The 26,947-nt window shown below is 39.1% G+C and overlaps 1 protein-coding gene across 8 annotated transcripts in view; it reads right to left on the bottom strand.

The window, feature by feature from the left end:
* Positions 1 to 26,947, bottom strand: part of Stard13 (StAR related lipid transfer domain containing 13) — a 528,094-nt gene that overhangs the window by 63,099 nt on the left and 438,048 nt on the right. Inside the window, exon 1 of one of the 8 annotated variants that reach the window (XM_074043565.1) lies at positions 12,333 to 13,279. The exons of the other annotated variants lie outside the window; for them this stretch is intronic. The gene's annotated coding sequence lies outside the window, so the exon portion shown is untranslated. Of the gene's footprint in view, positions 1 to 12,332; positions 13,280 to 26,947 lie in introns of those variants that run through there. 8 annotated transcript variants of the gene reach the window in all.

The following is a 26,947-nucleotide window of genomic DNA, read 5'->3' as shown; positions in this document are numbered from 1 at the left end:
AGGGGAGCAAACAATGTTAAGAAGTAGGTTTATTCCTAGTAATTCAAGAATTGATTTTAATTATCTTTTTTTAGCCTGGTTGGGAAAACCATATATATTATGATAGGTATTATATAATATAGGATTATATGACATATATAAATATACAAATTAAAAATATTGCATTTATTACTTATTTAATTTATAACTAAATACACACACATGTACTTTTTTCCCTTACGTTTCCAATGACCCCCTACTTTTGGCAGTAGACTTGTGTCTTTCAGCTCTCTTCTGACAGGGCGGCATATATTTCCCCACCCCACTGGGGTAGCCATAAAACCCACTTTACCCAATGAAATGTGAGCAGAAATAATGTATGCTAATTTCAAATAAAAGATTTAAAGGCCAGCTTTCCTGTTCTTGTCCCTTTATAATGAGGCTACTATGTTTTAGGTAGAGGCTACTCCTTCAGCCTGGGTGCCAGAATGGTGACACAGGGTACAGAGCCACAGCAGACCAGCTGCTGACATAACATATGAGCAAGAAATACCCTTCAGTTTTTTTATGTCTCTAGAATTTTTGGGGAAGATTTGCTAAAGTGGCACAATCTAGAGTAAGCTAATTTAACACAGCTACCAGCTATTCATTGCCTAGATGAAGCATGTAGCAGACACTCGAGACCTTTATTTCAATGTGAAACTGTCACTGTGTGTCTGTTAGTGAGGAGTAGAGGTGAACACAGTCTCAGTAACCATTTCTTCCTGGACTTATGCTTTCATGTGTACAATGCATAGATGTGAGTTCAGAAATGCTGAAGAAAGCCCTTGCTTGCTTATTTCTCACACACACCCATGTTGCACCACAGAAAATCAAAGGCTCAGTTGCAACTAAGCACAGAAACTCCAAGAATATAAGTACTATTCTCCACACCCATATTCCTAGTAGCATTTAAAAAGAAAAAGAATTTATAATCCCCCCACTCTAGGCAATATTAAAGAAAAAGAAAGCAGAAAATACATGCTCTCTAGCCAAATAGTTTCTGACCAGATTGTTCTGACTCAAGTTTTCCATGAGTAGTTCTTTATTCTCCTCTCTCATTTGGTACAGATTGTTCCCATCAGACACTGGTGGTATTTTGCAGGGAGGATGCAAACATACACAGTATATGAACATTCCCAGCCTTTTTGAAGTTGAGGAGCCACTGCCTACCACTAACTCTCAAGAGATTCAAGATGGAGTCAAGTGAGCATCTGAAATGCAAGGTGGGCAGGACAGAGAGGTGATTTAGACAATTAGAAAGAGAGTCAGAATTTGCAGGTATTGGCCAACGTGCCTCCACGTTGACCCACCAAGGCAAAGTCTCCAGTAACCCTTCCTCAGGCAAGGACATAAGCATTTGGAGATGGTCTCTCTCTAATCTGTCTTCTCTGCCTTCTTTTGAAAGGGGACACACAGGGGTCCACTGTAGCTGAGCTGATGTCCACTCTCAGGAGCAGAATCTCTAACTTCCACAAGGAAGGTTTAACCTCACATGTTCCAAACTGCCAAGTTCAGAAGGGCCCTTGTGTTTTCACCTTCTGTCACACTGAAGATTTCTTGCCTGGGGAAGAACAATTGCTTTGGGTCAGTTCCACCACTACTAAGAAGTTGGTTTCTTAGCTTTTGAGAGGTACTCTTCCATCCTACAGTGCTTTCAAAGTTTTATTGATAATATAAAAAAAAAAAAGCACATGTTTTTAGGGTTTCAAACTTCTTCTGTGCCTGTTTTTCAGGACATATCTCAAGGTCTGTACTTGGAAGAGGTTATTTGCTCTTTGATTTGCTTAGCTCAACTCTTTCAGAGTTCTGGATACTCCAATTACACCAGAAATTTCCATGATATCAGGGAAAACCTTGCCATGTAGGTAAAAGACAGAACACAGATTGTGTTAGGATAAGGTAACACTGGGAATCCAGGTGGTATTTTTCAATTATTTTACTCCTCACAGGGCTGGCATGGCAAGATGTTACTTGGCCAAAGTTTATGACTCCTGCCTCCAGGCTTTTTGCATTTGATTTCTCTGCAACTGTAATACCTGGATCAACCAAAATGAGTTTTTGCTTAATTTAATCCTAAGGAAACATTTGAACATCTCAAAAATTATTTTATTATCTGACTATACATAAAAACTTGATATTGCATGTGTTTTCTTTTATTCCTTGGCACTGACTCAGACTGTAAAAAGAACATTTGCTGGGAATTTTTCAATGTGACTTTGCCACTTTTCTGGAATGGCCTCTACTTGGCTGCAGCATGTAGATGGCACTGGTTTTGTGAATGACTTTCTAAACATACATCACTCATCCCAAAAAATGAGGGTCAGATTTAAGAAAGTAAGTTTTAAGTTTTCATTTCTCCATGTACTTCAAGGTGCTTCAAGGCCTAAGGAACTACTGAGCTTAGAGATTTTCTAAGTATTGAGATGTTTATTTTGCAATTTGTTAATAATTCCCTATAGAAGGAAATTAAAAATGAGTTCAGGTAGTTGAAGTATCTTTACCTGATTCAGGGTGGAAGAGTTTAAGCTCTCCACTGCAGAGGTGGGAAGTTGGGCTGGATACTGCAATCCCTTTTTCCATTGGACACAATGTCACATTAATGACTTGTGTCATGCTGTGACCTAACTACCTAGCATATAGTTATTAAAATCAGTGAGGCATCCCATAAGCACACAACACATGCAATCCTATTGGAAAAAATAAACCATGAAAACGTTTAAATAGTTTAAGATATCATAAAAGTTTAAAAACTCTAGAATAGTTCAATTTGTATGGTAGATAACTCTAAATTCTAAGGTAAATGCTCAGCACACACTCAACCAGGTAAGTGTTCTGGAGGTGAGGGTAGGAGAGGGAGGGAGGGAGAGAGAAAGAGAGAGAGAGAGCGCAGACCAAACCAGCAATTCAAAGTGCTACCAAGGAGCCTTCCTTACTCATGTGCCAGCAAACAGGGATACTTTTGGAAGACTTTGACAATGATAATTACAGGGTGATTTTAAGCTTGGGCTACAGCTTAGACTGGCAAGCTGTTAGAGCCAACTCTAGGACCATACTGGGTCATATGATAAGAGATGGTCACACCAGAAAGAAGACTGTCATATAAAGACACTATACTTACTTATGTTAAAACCTGAAATGTAAATACACCCGGCTCTCTATATCCCCAGGTTCTGTAGCCATGGATTCAAACAACCTCAGATAAAAATACTTAAAAAAATAGATCTGTACTGGACAGATCCCTTCCCTCCCTCCCTCTCCCTTTCTCCTTCTCTGCCTCCTTTTCTTCCTCCCTACATTCCATTGTACTGGGGTTTAAACTTGGGGCCTTGCACCTGTTAGGTAAGTGCGCCTCCACTTGAACCATGTCCCCAGCACTTTTTGTTTTAGTTGTTTTTCAAATAGGGTCTCACATTTATGCCTGAACTGGTCTGGAAAGAAATCCTCCTAGTTATGTTTCTGGCATAGCTGAGATTACAGATGTGACCCACCATAACCAATTTAAACAAGTTGGTTGAGATGGGGTCTTTCTAACTTTTTGCCTGGGCTGGTCTTGAACCTCAATCCTCCCTATCTCCATTTTCCAAGTATCTGGGATTATAAGCGTGAGCCACTGTGCCCAACTCACATAGCATTTGCTTTGTATTAGTTATTATAATTCATCTAGAGATGGTTTAAAGTATACAGAGGAAGTGCTTAGGTTACGTGTAAGTCCTATGCCATTTGGGACTTGAGCATCTGTGGATCTATGGATCTTGATTTTTGCAGGGGTCTCAGGAGTATTTCAGAATCAACCCTAGAAGTCACCAAGGAGGACTGTATTTTCAATTTTCTGTTTTTGGGTAAAAAGACAATTAAAAGAAAAATGAAAAATAATGAAAGGGAAGCAAGGGAAGGGAAAAAACCCCTTAGAGATTAATATTTATAGCTGGATATAGTCTCTGTCTTTTATTATGAAGATGTGTATGTATATACTACATATAGTATATATAGCCTAGATACATACCAGTTAGAATATGTGACCTGTATATTTATACTGTGCATGTGTGTATATATAGTATACACTGTCTAGATAGATATATGCACACACATATGAATACATTTCTAGGCTAAGTATTCTATCTATTTGATATGATCTTTAAATAAATTTGAAATCTGCTTTTTTCACTTGACAATGCCAACAGATATCCTTTTCAAACATTCTAGATGGCTGAATAATATTCTACTGCCATTACTTTAAAAACATCTTTTTATCAGTTAAGGCTTCCATAATCCTAGGTTTAAAATAACAAATCCAGTTCTCTGGAGGCTTTCATTCTAAATAAAGAATTTCACCAGAATGTGCATCTCAGTGAATGTATGTCAGGAAATCCTTCTGGGTTGACATTTCTCATGTTATTTTACATTCTGGATTAAGAAATATCTCATATGGTTTTGATTTATATTCTCAGTAGACACAAAAAAGGAAATTCCAAGTAGAAGTTTATTTATACACCGGATCTATGTTTAAATGATGCTACTGGGATGTCTACAGCTAACACAAGTCAGGAAGTTCAAAGTCAAGGTTAGATCCTGGACCATGTTCCCACCTATCCTTCTTGGAAATCTTAGGTATTTGGAAAGTGGAGATTCTATGTAACAGCTGTTCTGCTTGTCTTTGGCCTCCTGCATATGTATTTAGACAATTTCAAAGATGTATTTCACATTATGTAACAAACTGGTATTTCCTGATTGCTGAAGTTTCAAGGTTGCACACAAAGCAAAACAAACAGATGAGACCAAATAAAGGAAAACTCTACATCTTGTTTTAATGACTAGATGAATATTTGGAATCTACACGACTCCCCAAATTATTTAAATATCAAAAATACAGTGTGACCTGAATTTGTGAAACTATCAAATTCACTTACGAGTGCATTTCTTTAAGACAATTTTATTTTATACAGGGTTAATGTTATTGCTTTAAAGGGGAATTTTTAAAAAATGGAGAAGCATTCTCATTTCAGTTTGCTCCTAAGTAGTGGCACATCTAATTCCTTAAATAAAGCTCCAGTTTTTTCTTTTATTGAATACATGTGCTTAGTTTTACAGATTAACTTTTTAAAGGTAGCCTGTCAATTTATCTAGAAAATGTTCCTGTCTTTGTGGGCATAGCAGACTAACCGGATACAAGAGACAGAAAGCAGTTAGAAGCAAGGGCTTAGTCTAAATCTGGCTCTCCTCTCATTACCTTCCTGACCTTGGGTAGGTTAACTTCAGCATGCTTCAGTTTCCTCATCTATAGAATAGTATTAAATAGTATTATTTAATACTATTATTAATTATTAATTAATAATAATTAATTATAATTATAATTATTAATAATTAATCTATAGAATAGTATTAAATAGTATTAATTTAATACTATTATTAATTAATTATTTAATATTATTTAGTATTAATACTATTTAATACTACCTAAGAGAGTTGTTGTAAGAATTAAACAATCATCAGACCCCAACCTGGAACACAGTATTTGCTACTCGTACCATAGGGAAGGTGTTTATTATTTTTTCATAATAGAAAATAGTGGTTCTCTTGGTCTCTAATTCTCCCTGCTCACTTCTTTATTTGACCTTCAGAAGTGGAAGGTATTTGTCTACTTATTAATTCAACAGACATCTGTTGGGTTCTCCTAGTATGAAAGCATTTCAGCCCTGGGGGCAAGATGGTGGGCAGCCAGGACCTGCCCTCTTGGTCTCTCAGCCAAGCAGGCAAGACAACACTGGCCCAGGTTGTAGGACAACCCAAGAAAGCAAAAGCCCTCCAGAGAATGACAATGGCCCTCAGGGCTCACAGCAAGAGCAGCATTTGGATAAGGCGACCAGCAAAAGCTTGGCAGAGGATGGAAGATCTGAGATTTGAGCCAGAAGTTTAGCCAGACAGTTTGGCCATAGGCAACTCCTCCAAAAGTCCCTTGACTGCTTTTGGAGCTGGGATTCTTGTGAACTCTGTGCCTTACTGGTAGTAGATTCTTATGTTCCTGCAAGAGGACCTTGGGGCCACGTGCTGCCTATCACGTGCCTATCACTTGTTCTTATGACAAGTTTCTAACAGGCAATTCACTTTTTATATTACATAGAAAGCTTCGTTGCAGTCTTTCTGCTAAACAATGCTGTATGGCAGGGAGCCACGCTTCACATTGTGCAGTGCTCTTTTAACAAGATGTGCTGTGTCATAAATGAAATGTGACACTTGAAGATGGCAATAAGGGCCGTATCCTAAAAGACTGTTCCTTTTGGGATATGAACACAAGGCTGAGGAAGTCAGTTTTGTGATTATAGTTTACAATGTACTTACCAGTTAAAAAGTAAAATATTAGCCTTCCCATGCTTGATATGTGGGGATCCCAAGGTCAAAGATGTGTTAAAACGTAACCAAACACAGCAGAACCTTGGGAAAGAAATCCATATTGGACATGTGGCTTTCATTAAGGGAAGTGCTTTCAGAAGGTTATTTTTCCATGTTATGAGAAAAAAACTGAATAAATAAATAAATTGTGAGCAAGGGATATAGGCTTCCTGCAGAATAATGACTGGGAGAAGTTGGAGGTTAATGTGGAGCCCATGGTCACTGACCTCAAGAGGTCACGAGTCTCCCAGGTAGGCTTCATGCCAAAGTCATTCTCATTGTTAAAAACAACCAAGGTGTACAGCCAGGGATCTGCTTTGTGAGAAGTCAACTGGGAAAGTCATTCAAATACAACTGAAATCTACTTCTAGTCATTTATACTTAAATACAAAGAAATAGTTTGCTCTTATGCCTAAATGATTTTAATTGACTTTCTATGGCTGCTCAAATTGTACCTAAGCCTGAACAGAAAATTTAGAAAGCAGTCCTCCTTGAACCTTGTGTTTTTCTAAAATAAAGAACAAGCAAATATAACACTTTTTTAAAAAATTGAGATGAAGTCTGTCTTGCTTAGACTAATGCTTGATATGGGCTTAACTTAGATTTTTTATAGGTAGAATTCAGAGGCCTGGGAAGTCTTTTGTATGCATATCTATTACTACACTCTGTAATGGCATAACTATGGCTTAAATTAAACTCCATTTTTTTCTTACTGAATATATGTACTTAGTTTTACAGATTAGCATTTTAAAGGGAGCCTGTCAATTTATCTATGTGTATGTACTCTCCTTCTCCCACGCTAGATACACTTCATCAAATGATGAACTTATTTTATCTCTAAAATACTCATATTTCACCCAAGAAAGAGAAAACCTTATGCACCTTGGAGGTTTAAGAGGGCCAGTTCTGTCCTACCCTGCTCACTGCAGGCTATTAAGTTTTGATTTTAGAACTTGGAGAGTCTCTTTCCCCGCCACACACATACACACACACATGCACATGCATACATATGCATTCTGCAAGTATGTCAAAGGTAAAACTGCAAACAGCCCTTAACATATATCTGGGGTTTGCATCTTCTTAAGTTATGACATTGCAGGTACACATTAGCAGACTGGAAGCCACATTGCATCTTCACAGTTCAAGTTCTTAGTCTAGAGTCTTACAAATGGTTAGTGGTTAGTGAATGTTGACTGAATGCACGAGTGACTGTATTAAGAGGAAAATATTTCTAGGTATAGAAGCCAATAAATACTAAAAAAAAAATCTCTTAGCTATTCAGGCCCTTCCAAACTCAAACTCACAGGGCTGTGATCAGTATAGGAAAATGTACTGAGAAAATACTTTGCAAACTGGAAAGCTCTATATGAAAATAAGTTTATATCATGCTGTAGATATCTGTAGGCAGCAGTGTCTTTGCATATCTCAATGTTTCCCATTTTCTAAAGGCCAAGACATTTGATCCTGTCCTAGCAATGACTGGAAGAGTCATTTCTACTGGCTCTGATCCCCTTTCTCTTTCCCTTTGCATCAAATCCACAGGAATTCCCAGTACACAGAGAACTGCAAGATTTAGTCTTGGAAGAATAATAGTAAGAAAAGATGATCCTTTTTCTCGTAAAGGAATCACTCTCCCTTTTTAATCCAACCTGACTGGGGCATATTCATTCTTGAAAATAATTTATACTTGAGTCACAACCATAGAAAAAGAATACTGGGGGAAAAGGAGAAGGCTCACAGTGTAGGCATTCTCTCTCTCTCTCTCTCTCTGTTTCCTTGCCACCATGATGTGAGCTTCTGTGTTTCTCCACACCCTCCCTGTCACAATGGACTGAAACCCTGAAACCTTGAGCTAAAATAAAGCTTTCTTCCCCTAAGTAGTTTTTCTTAAGTGTTTGCTACAGCGACAAAAAGTCTGACTAAGACATATGTGCTGACTTTGTGCTCGCCCAGTTTAGAGAGCAGTGACTTAGATAACCCTCGGTTATGTGAGAAGAACCTGATTAAATAAATTAATGAATAAATTGAACAAAGTTTTACATGTCTGACACCTGGGGAGCTTCCTAGACTCCTCCCTACTCTTCATTTCCTCCTTCATTCTCAGAACACAACTCCAGGACCTGCTGAATTTGTCTCTTAAATATATTTCTCCAATTCCCATTCTTCTCCCCAAGTCCATTTGCTCTTCCTTGGTGTAGGTCTTCATCCTGTCCTCAGGATGCAGTCGAGTCCCTACAGGTCTTCTTGCCTCAATTCTTGCCTGCTTGTTCTCTAAAGCAACCATGCTAATTCTCCTGAACAAAGTGCCAGCCCACTGCCACTACCCACAGTACCTCTCTGACCCTCTGCTGCCCACGTCTAGGGTTCACATCCAGCTGCTTGGTTCTGCCCAAAGTTCTCCACCCCAGGCTGCTGGGTCACTCCCCATGCTTTGTACTCTGACTGCTTCTTGTCCTTCATCTTTTCATCTGTCACATTCTATGTTTTTTCCTCCTGACTTGCTCTCATTTGTCTTCTTCCATGATTCAGTGAGACATCATCTCCTGAATCCCATGTTGGCCTGGCTCTTCTGTGGGCTTTTGTGCATCTATTATAGTCCTTATAAGATTAGCCTGGAACGTTCTCAATGCATGTCTGTTCCTCTAGGCAATACAAGTTCTTTAAGGCCCAGCAGAGCACATGCAACCTGGTGTGTGCTCCATACATGCTGAATCAAGGATCAGCTAGGAAGTGATTTTCTTGCTCTACATTAACCTCAAGACAGAATGGACTGCAGCCCCTTGATTTAGTCCTCGCAAAGGATTCTAAGATTTGACTATGGACTCTTCTACCCCCTGAAAAAGTTCTCTTGCTTTGTTTCTCCTTTCCTGGTGTGATTTAAGAAGGCTGAGGGGCATATGCTGGGTTCTGTGACTTTCTGTTCCACTTGATTTGAGAAGTCTGCCACTGCTGTGGCTGGGGCTGAGCTTGGGTTGAGTGGCAGACTCCAGCCTTAATCAGTGACAAATCAATGACATGAAATCTCATGTAGCATAGAGGCCTTCCAGATGTGGGCTTGGAGAACTACGGGAAGACAGATTTGTTCCAGAATCATTTCCAGTCTTCAGGACCCTAAGAGAAGAAAGTGTTCTGGGGATGACCAAAGGATTAGGTCCCCTCATGAGCAGATCTGAGCCTCCTTCAGTCTGGTCCATACCCCCTAGCCCACCCAATCTCCCTGGGTATGCTTTGGAGGAAATGTATTTGCCCTAGGCTGCTCCATTTGTACCTCAGAGGAAATCACCTAGCCAGGCCATGATGCCCTCCTGGGGAAGTAGAAGGGTGGGGGTGTTTTTAATTAGAGCAATGCCTCCCATCCCTTGAAATGTAACCACATTTAGCTATGACTATTTTGGTTCTCAGGAGCAGAGGAAAAATGAGTAATACAACAGGGTGAGTTTCTTTGAGCACTGAGCTAGCTGGCTTGCCTGAAGACTCTCTACTTAACTATGCTTAGATAAAGCTTTCACTAAGATGTAGTTTATTAGTCACCTCTTCTAGGAGCCTTCTCTGAACCTTCTAACACTTATGGTCACCTCCAATGTATGACCTCTGGCCAGTTTAACCTGTCATTAGATTTGTTAACTGTGACCAGAACTTTGTAGACTCAAAGTTTGAGCACAGTGAATTTTCAACAGTAGTGGCTCGAGGTAGGTTTGTGGTGGTTATGGCTATTGTGGCTACTGTTACTGTTACTAAGAAAAAAAACCAAACTTGTTTGTGTGCATAGCTGGAGTGACTGATATGATGATGACAACAGTCATTAATTTCTAATTTCTAGAGAGAAAAAAGTGACAGACTTGGGATAAAGAAATGAATATCATAATAGATAAAGAAAAGGCAGGAGCAGATAAGTAGAAGGAGACACCAAGGTGAGGAAAAACAAAACAAAACCCAAACCAGAACCAAACAAAACTTTCGTAGGGGAAGATAGCAGAATAATACTGAGTAGGGATCCCTAGACAAACCATGTTATACCTTAAAGCTTCAGTTTCCTTACTTACAATGTTACATATACTCATTAGAGAAGCTGTGAGAATGTGAGAAACTTCAGAAAAGAAAGGGCATTTGGAATAGCAGCTCTGCTCACAATAGCCTAAGTTATGGAATCAGCCTAGGTGCCCCAAAACAGATGAATAAAGAAAATGTGGAAAGTACATACATAATGGAGCATTATTCAACCATAAAGGATGATTAAATCATGTCATTTGAAGGAAAGTGGATGGAACTGGAGGTTATCATGTTGAGAGAGGTAAGCCAAACTCAAAAAGCTGGATATGGCATGTGTTCACTTACATGTGGAATGAAGACCTAAAATGATGCTGATGATGGTGGTGGTTGTGGTGGTGGTAATGGTGGTGGTGATGATGGGACTTGAGTGTCAAAGGGGGGCTATGTGGAAAGGGGATCGGGAGGAAAGGAGAGGGTACTGGGGGGGTGGAGAGGATTGAAGTATGTATGAAGATATTAATGAAACCCACCAAACACCATTTGTAAAAGGTAGTGAAGGAGGTTAAAGTAATTTAATAGGGGTGTTCAAAGTACACTGCACACATCTACGGAATTATCACAATGAAATCGCCTTGCGCTCTTAATGTACGCTAATAAAACAGTTTTTTATAAAAGGGCATTTGGCTTACCACTGCAGTTCTGTCTGGCACAGGGCATTGAACTTCACTTTGTGCTTCAAATTGTTGAACAACATGAATTTTCTGTATTGACACAGAGCCAGTACTTAAAAACTAGAGCTACTATTATTAACTGAAATGAATACTTTTCACCCTTTCCATTGACAACAGCAGAAGAAAATAAAGGTACCCCTAAGGAATTTATTTGGTATTTCCTCCTATACATGGTTGGTATGTAAGATGCTTACAACTTGGTTTTTAATGCAAACGACTTTCCTTCAAGTACAAGGAAAACTGATGCTCTAAGATGTACCATCTTGTTTTAGGGCTTTCTGCTTCACCGAAGTAGCTCAAATGTACATTTAAAAGAAAAATCTCACTTTGAGAGATTTTATGGGGGACCTAGAGGTCTGACTTTAAAGAACTGAGAGACAGCAGACAATGCACAGCTGGTGTTGGCTAAGTTTAAGATCAGAGGATTCAGACAAAATCTCTGCCCAACAACATGAAAGTGGTGTCTTGAAAACAAAGATGCTCTTGACTGTATTTCCATAAAATAACAGGCAATCTTATGTGCATTTTATTCAAGAATGCAAGTGATAACTTGAGACTTAGAACCCAAATCTGATAATTTTCTCCCTGCTTTGAATCCATCATGCTTTTCAAATCCTTCCAAAGTAAAATCCACACTTCTGAGGACAGCATGAAATTCTTCTTTTTGGTGGGACTGGGGTTTAAACGCAGGACAGGCGCTCTACTACTTGAGCCATACCTCCAGTCCATTTTGCTCTGGTTATTTTGGAGATGGAGTCTTGAGAACTATTTGCCCAAGCTAGACTTTTAAGCTGCAATTCTCCCTATCTTAGCCTCCCCAGTAGCTAGAATTACAGGTGTGAGCCATCAGCACCAGCCTTGCATGTCATTCTCGAGGTCAGCAAGGGATGGGTATGTCATTTTGTGCTTCGACTTCCCTGTATGCTCTGGATGCCAGCGATGCAAAATAACTCGGGATTCCCTGAACTACCACTGCATCCCAACTCCCATCCTGTTTCCTGTAGGTACTTTCCTTCTAGTTTGACCTTCTCCTCCTTCATGTGACTAGCCAACTCTGACTCTTCGTCCCCCCCTCTCCACTTCTTTCATTCTCAGCTCTAGTTTTTATCTTCCTGTGAAGTCCCCAAATCCTTCCTCAGAAGGCTAAGGAAGGCTCACCCTTCCCTTCTTCCTCCCTCTGGGTCCTTCTGACCCAGCACTTACCCCAGCACTGGAATTTTCCATGTACTCTGCTGTTCTGGTCCCCTCCACAGCCATAGTCTTTGCATTCTCCACACCAGCAAGGCACTCAGCACCACAATGGGGTGTAATGAATGTTTGCAGGAGGACTGAGGAAGCTTCCAGCACAGACAGAGGCTCAGAGAAATTTAGAGCAGGGAGCAGATGATCATTCTCTCCACTTCCGGCCGCCAACAGCAGAGAGGAACCTCACTGGTCCCCAGTGACCTGTGGTCCTCAGCTGAGATTCCAAGCCTCCACACTTCCTCCTCATTGTTTTCATTCCCATTAAAAAGGACACCAAGGATTTGCCTCACAGCCTCAAAATTAAGTCCCAGAGAGAAAAGTTTCCGTTCGGAACAGAAACACACTTTCTAATGAACCAAACTCCTAAATGGGACTAAAATGTAAGGTGGAGTATGTTCCACTTGTTCATGTTATCAACAGAGTCTTTTAGCAGTGAACAGAACTCTCTACTCATAAAGAAATAGCTCAAGAGTCACATTGTAATCCCTATGGCTAATCTTTTGTTTGTAATTTCCAGATCATTTCTTACATGCCCTTTACGACTACAAATGCAGTTTAAAAATGTTCCAAGTGGCAAGGGTATGACTAGGTGGTAGAACTCTGGGCCTAGCATGTAGGAGGATCTGGGTTTGATCCCCAGTATTTCAAGAAAAAAAAAGAAAGTAAAGGGAGGAAGGGAAGGGAGAAAAAGAAGGAAGGAAGGAGGGAAGAAAGAAGGAAGGAAGGAAGGAAGGTAGGAGGGAAGGAAGGAAGAAGAAAAAGTTTCACAGGTGGTTAAAAGTAGCAAAGATGAATGCAGGTCTTCAGGAACAGATGTCCATGGCTCTCTATTCTATTTATTTTATTTTATTTTGTGTTTCGAGACACCTCACAATGTAGCTTACACTGGCCTCAGACTTGGGAAGGAGCTTCTGTGAGAATAACCCAAACACCACTCAACTCTGAATAAATCTTGCCTGAAACTTTGCTTTATATTCATGGTCATTCTCTTTAGCCTGTGTATTGGTACTTCCCTGTTTCCATTCACAGCAGAGTTTTGAGAAGCTTGTCTGGGAAAGTAGAAGAATATCACTAATACTGATGTTACTGCCATTTTTGACATTCTAGGCCTGATCACTCTCTCTTCTGGGCCACTTTTCTAATCTGGAATTCACTAATCTCACTACCCACACATCTGACCCCTAGGGAACCACTGAGCAACTTCCTGTCTTTTAAACTTTCTATAGAACTTCCCCTTGACTGAGGATGTGATGAGAGTGACCTTGATGGGAGGAGGGAGGGAGAAGGGTCCCATTCCCGCAGGGTGGGGGAGGGAATGGCTCAGCACTGTCAGCTTGATTTCTTAGGAGATTATCATGATCACAGTAAGGACCCAAGCTGTGCATTATTTAACACTTGATTTACTCCAGGATCTTGATTGAACTCCTTAACTTCCCACTGTTTATTTGTAACTTCAGGAGGAATGGAAGGGAAAAGAAATAAAAACAAATTCATCAATCTTACTTTTAAGAAAAGTCCAATTAAATCAGACTTTCTCTTGAGATCTCCTTAAAAGAAAATGGTTGATGGCCATGTGTCTTATTAAGACTCCTACCCTTATCTGTCATTAACTATTTATTAGCTTATAAATAAATAATTAGATGTAGTACAGTAGTCGGAGCTTCCCAGGACAGTTTTTAGCAAGAATTTTTTTTTTTTGGTGGCACTGGAGTTTGAACTCAGGACCTCACACTTGCTAGGCAGGCACTCTTACAGCGTGAACCACTCCCCGAGTTCCGCAGGTCAGTTTTTAAATAAAAGAATATGTTTACTATGGTAAATAAAAAATTTTTTTAATTAAGAATTTTACAATAATATTGTGGCAGAGACAGAACAACCATTTAACAAACACATGGGTGGACTGGTGAATCCCAGCATCCCTTGTAGTTAGGTCACATGAAGCAGTTCTGGCCAAAGGTACCTATGGGTGAAATCACCACGTCATCGGTCACCCTCTCCTTCCCTATCTAGCAATGAATATGCCAGTGCCCAGGTAACCTCAAAAGCTACACATGCAGGTGGTAGAGCTTCAGTCTGTCTAGATGTGAAGCAGTTTCCTGTCCCAATGTGAATGCGAAACAGCTTTTAATTGGTTGAGATTATAAACGTGGCACTGGGAGCATGGCTCAAGGTGTAGAACACTTGCCTGGCAAGCCTGAGGTCCTGGACTCAATCTGCATTACCTCCATCCCTCCCCCCAAAATAAACAATTTGATGACAGGGATCTCTGCCTTATTTGACATTGAATCTCCATGTACTGGGAAAAGGGCACATAAATGGCCAACATTTATGGAAATAATGAATGTGAATGAGGTATGTGTGCATAAAGAGTAACAGCAAACAGTTAATTCTGAGGAAAAGTTCTGTGTATGCTTTGCTGCTGTTACATGCATACTCACACACACACACACACACATACACACATACACACTCACACACATATGGGTACACACTCAACTTTAACCTTATCTAAATATTACTCAAAAACTCTTTTGTCCTTTATGTCTATTTTTGTATTCATGGAAGCCATCCAATTTTCAATAGGCCCACAGTAAAGATAGATTGTGAAACAGCTGCTTTTGACAAAGACTCATTTTTTTCGCCATAAAAAACTATTTCAGTTGGCCAAATAGGTTTGTTTTAATGCTGTTCAGTTTTAGAGGATCAAAAAAATTCAAAAAGAAATTTGGGGTCTTCAAGATTTTAATAACAGATTCCCCCGAGGAGATATCTACTAGGTGGGTAAGGTTTCCTTGTCCTGTTTTCTTCATAAAGAAAGACTTTGTGCCTGCCAGACTAATTCATGAAAATGACAAAAGGTAAGGACATTTTGCCTTACTAACAAACCCCACAAAAATCCTTGATACATTTGTATTTATTTGCAGTCTAAACTTGATTCCTAGGCTTAAGACATTTCTTTTTGCTTTTTAACTAATTACTACTATTTATTGGGACAGATGTTCAGTGTCCATCAGATATAAGTTAATGATCCCAGGCCTTGTGTATATGCTTCAATATATAGCACTTCAAAATATTGCATTTCTTTGCTTTCTATTGTTTAAAAAAGTTACATCATAGGTGTATAGCCTGATGGCTCATAAAACCACAAAGGAAGCCGGGCGCCTGTGGCTCATGCCTGTAATCCTAGCTACTCAGGAGGCAGAGATCAGAAGGATCGTGGTTCAAATCCAGCCCAGGCAAATAGTTTGCAAGACACTATCTCAAAAAACCCATCACAAAAATAGGGCTGGAGGAATGGCTAAAGGTGAAGGCCCTGAGTTCAAGCCCCAGTACTGAAAAAAAAAAAACCTCAAAAACAACACAAAGGAAGAATTATTCCGTCCTTCCTCCCTTCCTTCCTTCCTTCCTTCCTTCCTTCCTTCCTTCCTCCCTCCCTCCCTTTTTTCTTTTTTTTCATGGCAGTACTGGGGTTTGAACTCAGGGCTTCGTGCTTGTCAAGCAGGTGCTGTACCACTCGAGCCATGCTCCTATCTCTTTTTTGATTTAGTTATTTTTCAGATAGGATTTCCAGCTTTTAGAGCTTAGGGAGAAGGGAACCTCAAATAAAGATCCTTCTACCTATGCCTCCTACATAGTTGAGATTACAAATATACTCCACCACACCTGGCTGGTTGGTTGGGACGGGGTCTTGTTAAGGTTTTTGCTTGGTTTGGCCTCAAACCATGATCCTCCTGATCTCAGCCTTTAGAATAGTTGGGATTACAAGTGTGAGCCATAGTGGCTGGCCTTGTTTTTTTTTATTTCTTTAGTATATTTTCAAGATGACAGCAGGTACATGTATAATTTAGTTGGAACCTCCACAGTCACTGTATCTTTTAAAATACTACTTAGTAGCTAGATATAAACAACTTTTAGTTATAAGAAGGGAGGAAGTGAGAATGAAAGGCAGAGGGCAGGAGAGAAGGCTGGAGGGAGTGAAGACAGAAAGGGAGGTGGGGGAAGAGGCAGAAGAGAAGTAACTGTTCCTTTTTTCCAAATTACCTAAGCAAATTCAGGCCTCCTACTGGCACCATGAACGTCTAGCAGGATGTCTCTAGTAACTTTTATATATTCATCTTGTTATATGCGAAATTCCTTCAAAAAGAAAGTATTGGTTGTTTGCTTTTATTATGGACAGTGCCTACTTTATAGCTATTTCTTAAATCAGAAATGTTTCCACTTTTCTTGATTTCCTCTTTCTGCTTGGCTTGATTACTCCGCCATCTATGGGACAGTTTTCTGCCCATGTGTCCTAGGACTTTGGCCCACCCTAGGTGTTCTGAAATATGTCATCGCAAAGCTTTCAACTTCAACCCTCTCTAAACCATTTGTAATGCTATTCTAAAAGCAGAACCTAAGCCTGGATTTATTGTTATTTTAAAAATTAGCTTCCCAATGTCCAGGATGTCCAGAGACAAAAATCTCTCTCATTGTTCGAGATAACTTGTAATCATCCAGTAACTGAGCAATAAGTGTTCGGCTAAAATTCCACTATGGCTAGTGAATGCCAGTTTGGGTTTTATTGTAACCTGAATGTAGTTTGTCTTTAAAAATGTCATGTGGATTTACTGAGATAAGCATGAAAACAAAACCCCAAATGTTTTGGCACTTAGCACCACTGTGACAACCAAATATACACATTGGGAATATTGCATCCATGTCTCAGTGTGCTCAGTATAAATTGAGAAAAATCAAAGGATTAAAAAAAAGAAAAGAAAAACCCCCAGTGTTATTTCAAGAAAAGATTTTAGAATTTTGTAAACAATTTGCAAGCTATGATTATTTTAATAAATTATGACATAAATAGCTACTAATGTAAAATCATGTCAAAAACTATATACATGATATTCTAATTTTTAAGCATATTTTTCTTTGGGAAGCCTTGATGACTGAGCTACTATAGATTACTAGATTGTAAGTGAAATATTTTCTAAATGTTTTTAATTTAATCTTACAAACAATTTGATTTGTCACAGTACACCTACTGTTATAACCAAAAGGTTTATAAAAATTTCCTTTCAATTTTTCTTGAAAAAGAAGTATATATTCAAGAAATAAGAGGGGGAAAAAAAAGAGTCTACAGAGGGCAAAGACTTTGCTAGAACAAGTTACTGGTCCAGAGGAGGAGAGTTGAGAGGTGTCAATGAAAAGGCCTGACAAAGTAGCTACCTAGCTTTGTGACATTACGCACGAACTTGACCCTCCCCCGTGTTAGTCTCACCAGGAATCTCTTTCAGAGATTTTTTAATGCTCTGAATTCTATGATTTTTATGTTGATAGCACCTGAAAGCAGAGAAGCCAGTGCCACTTTGGGACAATGTCATAGAAATCCAGAGAAGATAAATTATGCACCTACATCCTGCTACCTGACTGTAGACAATGGCCACACTCATGCTAACTGAATCCAGGAAAAGCCATGCACACATTGCAGGATGGTTGAGGTTTGTCCAGACCTTGGTTGCTAGGGAAGCATTGTTGGTGGATGTGATCTCATGTGCAGAGACTGAACATCCCAGGAAACACAGCTTCAGTTGCTGCATCCTGGGTCCCTGACATCAGCCCCACTGGTTCTTCTTTTTCAGTTTTATTTTGAAATATAATATTCTGATCTCTCCTTGTTTTATAATCTGATTCTAATAAAAGTAAGAATAAAGACAGAATTCCAACTGTGTGTGTGGGGGGGTGGTGAACAAAAGTCCACTTTGCACGATAGTAGAAGTTACTACAAGATAATTATCAGAAATTCTGTGTAGATGACCTTGGACTGCACCCAGCCTGCAAATCAGCCAGAAAATCTGGCCCTAGGAGCACACGACCTTGGATGGTTTTCTCTGTGAACTTGAGTGTCTCTGCTTTTCAGCAGTTCCCATAGCATGTGACACAGTGTCAGGCACAGAATAGTATGGTAGAACAACTTTTTGGCAATTCACTAAATGGTTATTGAAAAGGCAAACAATTCTATAGCATGTGAAGGCCTTGTGTATTTTGTAGTTTGACTGGAGATAAAACTTGCTATAATTGCAGTGTTTACAATGCAGGAATATGTTACCCAGAAGGTAGAACTATATGCTGGGAACTTTGCTTCCATCATTCCTTCATTTGTTAATCACAGTCATGCATACTTGCTATTGCAATTTGTCAATGGTTTGGAATTTGTTAGAATGTGGTAGTTTTTTTTTCTTTTTTAAGGCATATTCCAGAATGTTCTCTGATAGCAACTGTATGAGGAAGGGTTATAAAGCCCACAGAATCCATTCAGTTACTTTTTGGATTCTCTCATATGTTTATGCGGTTCAAATATTCTGCTAAAAGACATCTGCATTGTTATTGTTGATGTCATGTTCCAGGCATGAGACTAAATGCGTTATGCACAACGGTTCTTTTAAAATACATCATCCCATGATATAAAGAAAGAAATTAAGGCTCAGAGAGGTTAAATAAGGTGCACAAGGTGCTATAATTCAAAACAAGAACTGCTTTAGTTCTAATCTTCATCCATAACCATATGGGAATAAACAGATTAAAAATAGCAAAGTTTTAACATATCCTTTTAAAGAAAATAAGGGTATAAATGATAAATAAAAAAGCAACAAAAATTTTCCTCATGTAACTTCCATATGTATTTACCCATACCTTGATCAGTCATTAAGTATATATATTTAACATTTCATCAGGTAGTATAAGCATGGAAAGAGAGGCCATCTGTGTGGCAGTACTTAAACTCTGATGCAAAGAGGGGTTGTTAATGATGAGAAGGAGGGGAAAAGTTGAATCATCAAGCAAGACTTTTCCAAAGATCTTGATGCTTTGCAGAAGGTTCTGGGGGGAACCGTCAGAGTAAAGTCTGCAAGAGCTTTTTATGAAGTGGTGAACGGTAACAGTGAGAACATCATCATAACAAGAATTTGTTATGGACACCCACCCAGGCAAAGCCTAGCAAGGAGGCCCTTTGAGGCTCCCAGGCAGACATTCCTATCACCACTTGTGAGGGGAGCAATCAGAAACTCAGAGTAGCAAGAAAATGTGCACACACCAGCCACAGTGTCAGGATTCAAACCTGGGTCTGTCACGCCCAAAGTCCTCCTTTCACAAAGCCTGGTTGCTTAAAATTGTCAGGAAAACAAGAAAACAAAACAAAAAGATCTTAACTTGGGGGACAGGAGAGGGAAAGTACACGGACGAGTAAAATAAATACACAGGTTTATCCAGTCATTTGTACTATTAATTAAATTTAGCTATCTACCAGCTAAGTCCTTTGTGGCTCCATGGTGATTATCAAGGCAGTCTGGATTTCAAATGGCACTGATAACTAAGTATAATAGGATTATGCATTTTTCCCTTAGAGCCCTACCAAAAAGTTCCCTTTAAGCCAAGGTTTTTGTGCTGTTTTTCTATTAGTAACTAGTCCAGAATGATCCTAGAGAACTCAAGGATTGTTATAAGGAAAAAAGAAAGAATTAATTCTTGCTAGATAGAAGGAGGAATTCAGAAACACACTCACACTCTTCTTGCCACAATCTGGACTCGACGACCCAGCAAAAAAGCCATAGGAATGGTGCAGTAAACACAGCCTAATAAATTAAATGCATTTTTATTTGGTGATGTTTGAGTCACAAATATACTTCTCTTTTAGAAACAGATGTGTCCTTAAAATTGTGTGTTAAGTGAATTTTTGTAAATAAGTCTTACTTTAAATATGGAGAAATGGTTAATATTTTATTTTGGAAATATTCTGCTTCTAAATTCACTTTACTAAAGGGACTACCTTTTTCACTTTCAAAAAAGCATTTTGTCAGAGTCTTTAAAAATTTGATTTATATATCTTGTAAATGTAGATCTTCATATGGTAAGAACAGCTAAACGAGATTCATCAGTATTTGTTTTAGGTTTGAAAGTAGGTTTATACTTGAACATCATATTAAGGTATTAGTGCAGATTGAAGTTGATTTAATGTGGATTAAGTATTCACGCTCATCTTGTTAATAGGAAACCACACAACACTGTGGTGCTTTGTTAGAATCAAGCAGAATATAGAGCAGAATCAAAATAGTGAAGAATGGAAATGAAAAGAAACGATAGTCTCACCCATCCCAGGCTCCTTTGAAGAAAGTAAAATGGATTTTCTTAAAAATCAGAAATGAACATTTTAAAACAGAGATTATGTTTGCTGTCAGTCATTTTGAAAAATGACCGCGGCTACCATATGACTTGAATTCACATTTTTCCTGTGCGACAGCCCTCTCCTGTATAAACATACCCACATACCACTATGCTATGTGAACTGTGATCTTGCAAGAACAAACCTTTTTATTTTTAAAACTCAGATTTTCCCATGTTTTTTCACTTCTTGCGCAAGAACTTCTATGAGATTCGTGTAAACTGTATTTATTTATTTTCCTTTGTTCTTCCCTTCTTACTGGAAGAGAACATTATCTGGATATGATCATCTTTGATGAGAATAAATTCTGACTAAAGAGATGACTTAAATCAATGACTAACAATTAAAATACTTAATTTTGCCACCACTTTGGGTATGGCAATTTAATTTTACTGGGCCAACACATTCATTATTCTAATGTAATGTGGGCTTCCCCACAGGAAAGAAGGCTATTTCAGCAACCTCTTCTTTCATCCTTACAGACTAATCCACTCCCTCTATAACTCAGTTGTTGAAATTTTGCTAAACACCGTGTGTGGACATCTCAGTCTACTTCACCAAAGTTCCTAGACAATGTGTTTCTTTCTCTGGTACTACCCTGTAATGTGCTTAATCTTTGCTTGCATCTGCCGAACTATTGGGAAGCCAGTCTAGTGTCCCAGCCACCTGGAGCAGACAAATATTTTCCTCTGTGAAGGATCCCATAGCAACCAGATTTGTGGCAGGGATACAAACCAGCCATCATGGTGGTGCTGCAGTTTTAGCCAGATAAAGCCATGCAGCACCCACAGAAATGCTATTGTGAAAGAGGATCTTGAGAGTTCAACATCCATCATTTTTCAGGACATAGTTCTCTAGACAGGAGGATGGAAATTACCTATGAGGCAGAAGGTGATTGTTAAGACTGGAAAGAACTTTTGTTTCAAATCTATCTGGGTTTCTTGTTAGCAATGCCAACCTGGAAAGTTAGTAAACCTTGCAGAGTCTCAGTTTTCTCATCTGTGAGATAGAATAGTCCTGCCTCAAAGGGTAGTTGTGAGGATGTGGGATGATATGTACAGTTGGCAAAGGAGAAGCACCTAATTTTCTTTTATCATGAAGTTAAGGAGATAGGCAATAGATAAAGAATATGAGAACAATAGTCTCCAAAATTGGGCACAGGGGAAAATGTTCGAAATTTTATTTGTATTTATTTTAAATATTGCACTTAAATATTTTTTACCAAACAAATTGTTTTGCCAGTGTTTACTCTCAGGATCTGATACAAAGTGCTCTCGCTTGAGCTGCAAGTCTACTGGTGGTTTCTGAGGGCGAGTAGGAACTGTATGGAACAGAGAGTTGATACCAGCATTTTCACATACACACTTGCCTTCAGGACTGCCATATAGCATGATGGAGAGGATCTATAGGGACCCAACTGAGAGAGTCATATGGTTATGCTGCTTACTTTTAGCCAAACCAACCATAGCAAAAGGACTTAAAAAGATCATTGCAGAGAAGTCATGAAGAGAAAATATTAATTATTAATAATGAGTAGTTAATAGGAAAGAGACAAAGATGGCATTTCTCTACGCCTAGTAGTGAAATGTCTAGTAGTGAAATGTCTAGGCCCTGTTAACAGTCACAGATACAAGGTAAACATGATAGGAATAGATTTAGACTAGACAAATAGTCAACTGAACTTATTTGAAATTGTCTGGGAAGACATTTGAGATTTGGATTTATATGTTTTTTGAAGGAATATGGTCTTCATGATGAGATATTAATGGTATATATGGTTATATATATAACATAAAATATGTAAAGATGGATACATTGGGAATACTGCTCAAGATTTGTTACTGACAGGAATGTACGGTAGTCCTCACTTATCTTCAGAAGATACGTTCCAAGACCGATAGTGGATCCCTGAATCCTATACACAAACACAGCAATATCACACAGCTGATCTGAGAAGTGAGATAGCTACTAAGTTACTACTAGGTGGATATCATAAAAGGTGTGGATACACTGGACAGAGGAATGGTTCACTTCACAAATGGGAAAGAACATGAGGGCATGAAATTTCATTATGTTACTCAGAATGATGTGCAACTTAAAACTTATGAATGGCTTATTTCTGTAATTTTCCTTTTAATATTTTCTGATCATGGTTGACTGTGGGTAACTGAAGCCATGAAAATAAAACCTTGTATAAGGACTATTATATATTTACAAAAGGGTGTGGTCACTATGCTGAGCATGTTGTGGACATGCTTCTGACTTCTTCCGCAATATGGCATGTGTTGCATTTGAACTGAATGCTGGGATAAGCTACTAGATGGAAGCAAGCACCAGGTCTCTAGATGATGTATCTGGCTATCAAGCTCCTGATGAACCAGCCCAGGTCATGCCTGAAGCTTATGCAGAGCATGTGCACATTCCACTGAGGCCCCCTCCAAGGGCAAGGTGGGAAACTTAGCCTTGCAGACGGATTTAGGTAGAGTTGATTATTGAAGAATTCAGCCATTTTGTTGTAATTGAGTTAGCTCAATAGAGAGTGAGAAAGGTTTTTAAAGAACTGGATCTTTTAAGACTCAGCCAAATCAAACTTGTTTGAAGTGGTATTGTTGCCAAAAGTTAAATACTTATGCTAGTTCATTCTCTCAAATTTCACAAATACTCTTTCCTTCTCATCAGGGAGTATATTCCACCTCTGCATGTTCAGTATTTAGCACAGCTGTGTGTTACACAAGTGACTAACAAATGCTAATGGAAAAATAAGGCCCCCTTTTCGTAACACTCTGTTTATCAATCCTCACACTGCATCACTCCGGTGAACATAGTCTACTACTTCTGATGCACATTGTCTTGCCTTCTTCACCAGCTCATAAGCTCCACGAGGGCAGGAAACTTTCTATTCCTGTTTGGCTTGTTCTTGTATCTCTATAGTTCAAAACTGAGTCTGGTATATAACACGTACCCAAGTATATCTGGTACATACTATGTCCCCAATTAATATTTGTTGAAGGAATGGATGGATGGATGGACTGTTGCAATGGCTCTATAAGTTGTATTATTGCTCCCTCTCTGATCCACTCTTCTGACAGCATATTCATCCTAAATTAGAGGTTAAAAATCACAGCCAAGTGTTTTGGTGCATACCTGTAATTCCAGCTATGCAGGAGGTGGAGGTAGGAGAATCACCTGTTTGTGATCAGCTCAGGCAAAGTTGTGAGACATTATCCCAAACACAAAATACAAACTGGCTGGGGGCGTGTAACTTCCATGGTAGAGCACACGCTTAGCAATTGCAAGACCCTAGGTTAATTCTCCAATACTGAAAAATAAATAAAATAAAAATCACTATCCTCTTCATAAATTGTCAGTAGCTACATATGATTTATGAAATAACACTGCCATGGCCAGTCCTTAAAATAACCTAGTCTCTGTCTCTGCTTCCAAACCTAATGCCAGTGCAGTGGTCTTTTTTTTGTACACTCCAAGGAACAGTCATGCAGCAGTCCACTCATTTATTTTTCACCTAATTCAACAATTTAAAGTCTTTGTGTTTTTAGATATATTACATATCCTTTGGTCTCAAGCACCTGCTTCCTTTTTTGCCCTTTACTGAAATCTATTCACGGTTCTAGGCCAAGCTTCATATCATCTGTAAAGCTTTCCCTTTTTTCATTTGCAGTACTGGGAGTTGAACTCTGGGCCTCACACTTACCAGGCAGGTGGTCTACCACTTAAGCCATAACCCCAGCCCTTTTGGTTTCAGTTATTTTTAGAAAAGGGTCTTACTTTTAAGTATGGGGTGGCTTGGATGGTGATCCTCCTATTTAGGCTTCCCAAGTAGCTGAGATGATAGGCTGTACGCAACCATGACCAGATTTTTATTAGTTGAGATAAAGTCTCTCAAATTTTTTGCCTGGGCTGGCCACCAACTGCAATCCTCCCAATTTCCATACTCCAAGTAGCCAAGATTATAGATGTGAGCTACCATGCCTGGCTTGAAGGTTTCCTATTCTTCCAGTCAGATCTGAACTGGTGTCCTATAGTACATTGTCTTAGGGTTTTAATTAACAAGAAAATCATTCTCCTTTGACTTATGCCCATATCTGTCCCCAAGATGAGATTAAACATCCTTGGGAAGGCAGTTATGTCTTTCTTTTTCACAGTTCCTTGCACATTGTGGATGCTCAACACATATTTGTTGAAATGAGATCTACAATGTTCCTAGCTGTGGATTTTGAGACAAGAGAATTGCATTAAGACAAACATTAGGTCCACTCTAGAAGTAAGATACCACCCCCAAATAAGCAAATGTCAATGAACATGAAGGAAAAATAAAACTGTAGCTGAAGCAATAGAAAGCAGGATACTTAAACAGTAAACTCCAAAGATTCAGGTATTTTATGTTTTCTCTGTTGTAATGCCTGTCAAAGAAGGGTCACTTAATTTGGAGTCTGATCCTTAGTTAAAAATTAACTGCTTTTATTTATTTTTTTATATTTATTTATTGGTGGTACTGGGGTCCGAACTCAGGGCCTTGTACTTGATAAGCAGGCACTCTACCACTTGAGCCATGCACCAGCTCCCATTATTGTATTGTTGTTTAACTACATTGTGATTTTATTCAAGTGCTTTGCAAAGCCCAAGGAACACCAGTTAGGATGTCTCAGTGTTATATAAAAGTTCTTCTCATGGAGTAATTTACGGTTAATTCAAGAAATTGTGCCTCATCTAATAGCTAGCTTTCTCGTTCTTAGGCATGTCCCCATCAGGTACACAGCTAGCTACTTGCTGGGCCCAGTACTAATGGCCCAAGAGTCAGGACAGAAAGTACGTATGGAAAGAACAATATTTCTTAGGAGATTGTTCTAAACCATTGTCTTCTTGTGGGGCTATTATAGCCGTCTTTGCTGAAGCAGAACAAGTTTAAATTCTAGACCAAGAGTGACAAAGTCAGTAGGAATTTCTCTTGTCATTTGCTGGATGCAGAATAAATGGGTCTCCTAGGAAACCCCTCTGCAGAAGTTAAAGAGTAACTGCATGCCCCCCTGCACTCATGCCCCTTTGGGTTATTGCCAACACCTACATCCTTCCTTGGCATCTTGTGAGGGCTCACTGGGCTGAGAATACCGAATCCTTCAGCCACACCTTGCTGTTATTCACTTCTAGCTCCCCAACAAGCTAGGTTTAGCCCAGCTCAGTTCAGATCAATGACCAGCTTCTGCCTTCCAATGCCCGTCAGGAGTGTGTGGAACACTCTGGCAAGGCATAAGTTAGCATGCTACCAAAGTCGTCCAAAGTGTCACTGAGAACCAGCAGGGTCCTTCAAGGAGCTTTCCTGATTGCTAAGACGTAGGTTTCCTATAGGGTTAATCTCTCAGGACCACACTTACCTCTGTCCCTTATCCTACAAACTGCCTGCACAAACACTGTTTGTTTGTCTAGTTGTAGCCCACTCAGGAATTTATTTGTATACTTATTACTGTGCTTGCATTCATTCCTGAAGTGGGCAGTGAATACTGGACTCACCTCACTTACAGTGCAGTGTACTGAACAGAACCAGCTAGAAACATATTTGAAGAAGGCAGTACTTCTCAGCACTTTTAGAACATGAGGGAAAGTCCCATTGAGGAATTGTTCCTGCCCACCATCAATCTGTATGACCTCCTTACTGGAGCAGTACTATTGGTAGGAATCATTGTAAGTTTTACTAGAGGAACTGAAAATAGCCCCTTTGCTAAAGACAGCAGTAGATGATGGCTGGAACCTAAGTCAGCCTAGTGTTCAACTGATGACACAGCTTTGGTTTGGTGGAAGATTTTTTTCAGTATTTCTGCAGCTCTTCCTGATATAACATGCAGAAGCCATTATGATAAAATGGCTTTACTCTGCCAGGAATTCCATGTAAAAAGAGATTAAACGAGAGATTATAAAAATCATCCATAATTTACATAGTTTTCTTCATAGTCATTTAACAAGTAGGCTCAAGTTTTCCTTTCTTAACTGGTTTTAATCTCACTTCAAGAGAAAATTTAAAACATTTGGACTTTTATTGGCAGTCCAGTTTTGAATGAGAATAGGTGAAATAGACCTTCTGGGCCTTTCCTGATGCTAAGATTATTGTTCTGTCAAACTGTTCTCAAATTTTGACATCAAAGGTTACTCTATGTTCAACATTTTCTAAATTATACAAAGAAGAACAGTAAAATTAGAAAGAATTTCTGGTAAGAAATTGCTATGCTGGTTTGAGCAGAGATATCTTTGGTGCTATGTTAACTAAAGAAAGAGGCTCTTAGGCCAGTATAATTAATATGTAATTGGCCAGGTAATTTTTGGATTACTAAGGACTTTATTTGGATTATAAAAATCATACTGATCA

Source organism: Castor canadensis, chromosome 10 (genome assembly GCF_047511655.1).
Source record: "Castor canadensis chromosome 10, mCasCan1.hap1v2, whole genome shotgun sequence".
Classification (NCBI taxonomy): Eukaryota; Metazoa; Chordata; class Mammalia; order Rodentia; family Castoridae; genus Castor; species Castor canadensis.
The sequence above is the reverse complement of the archived record's forward strand: the minus strand, read 5'-3'. Positions and strand labels throughout refer to the sequence as shown.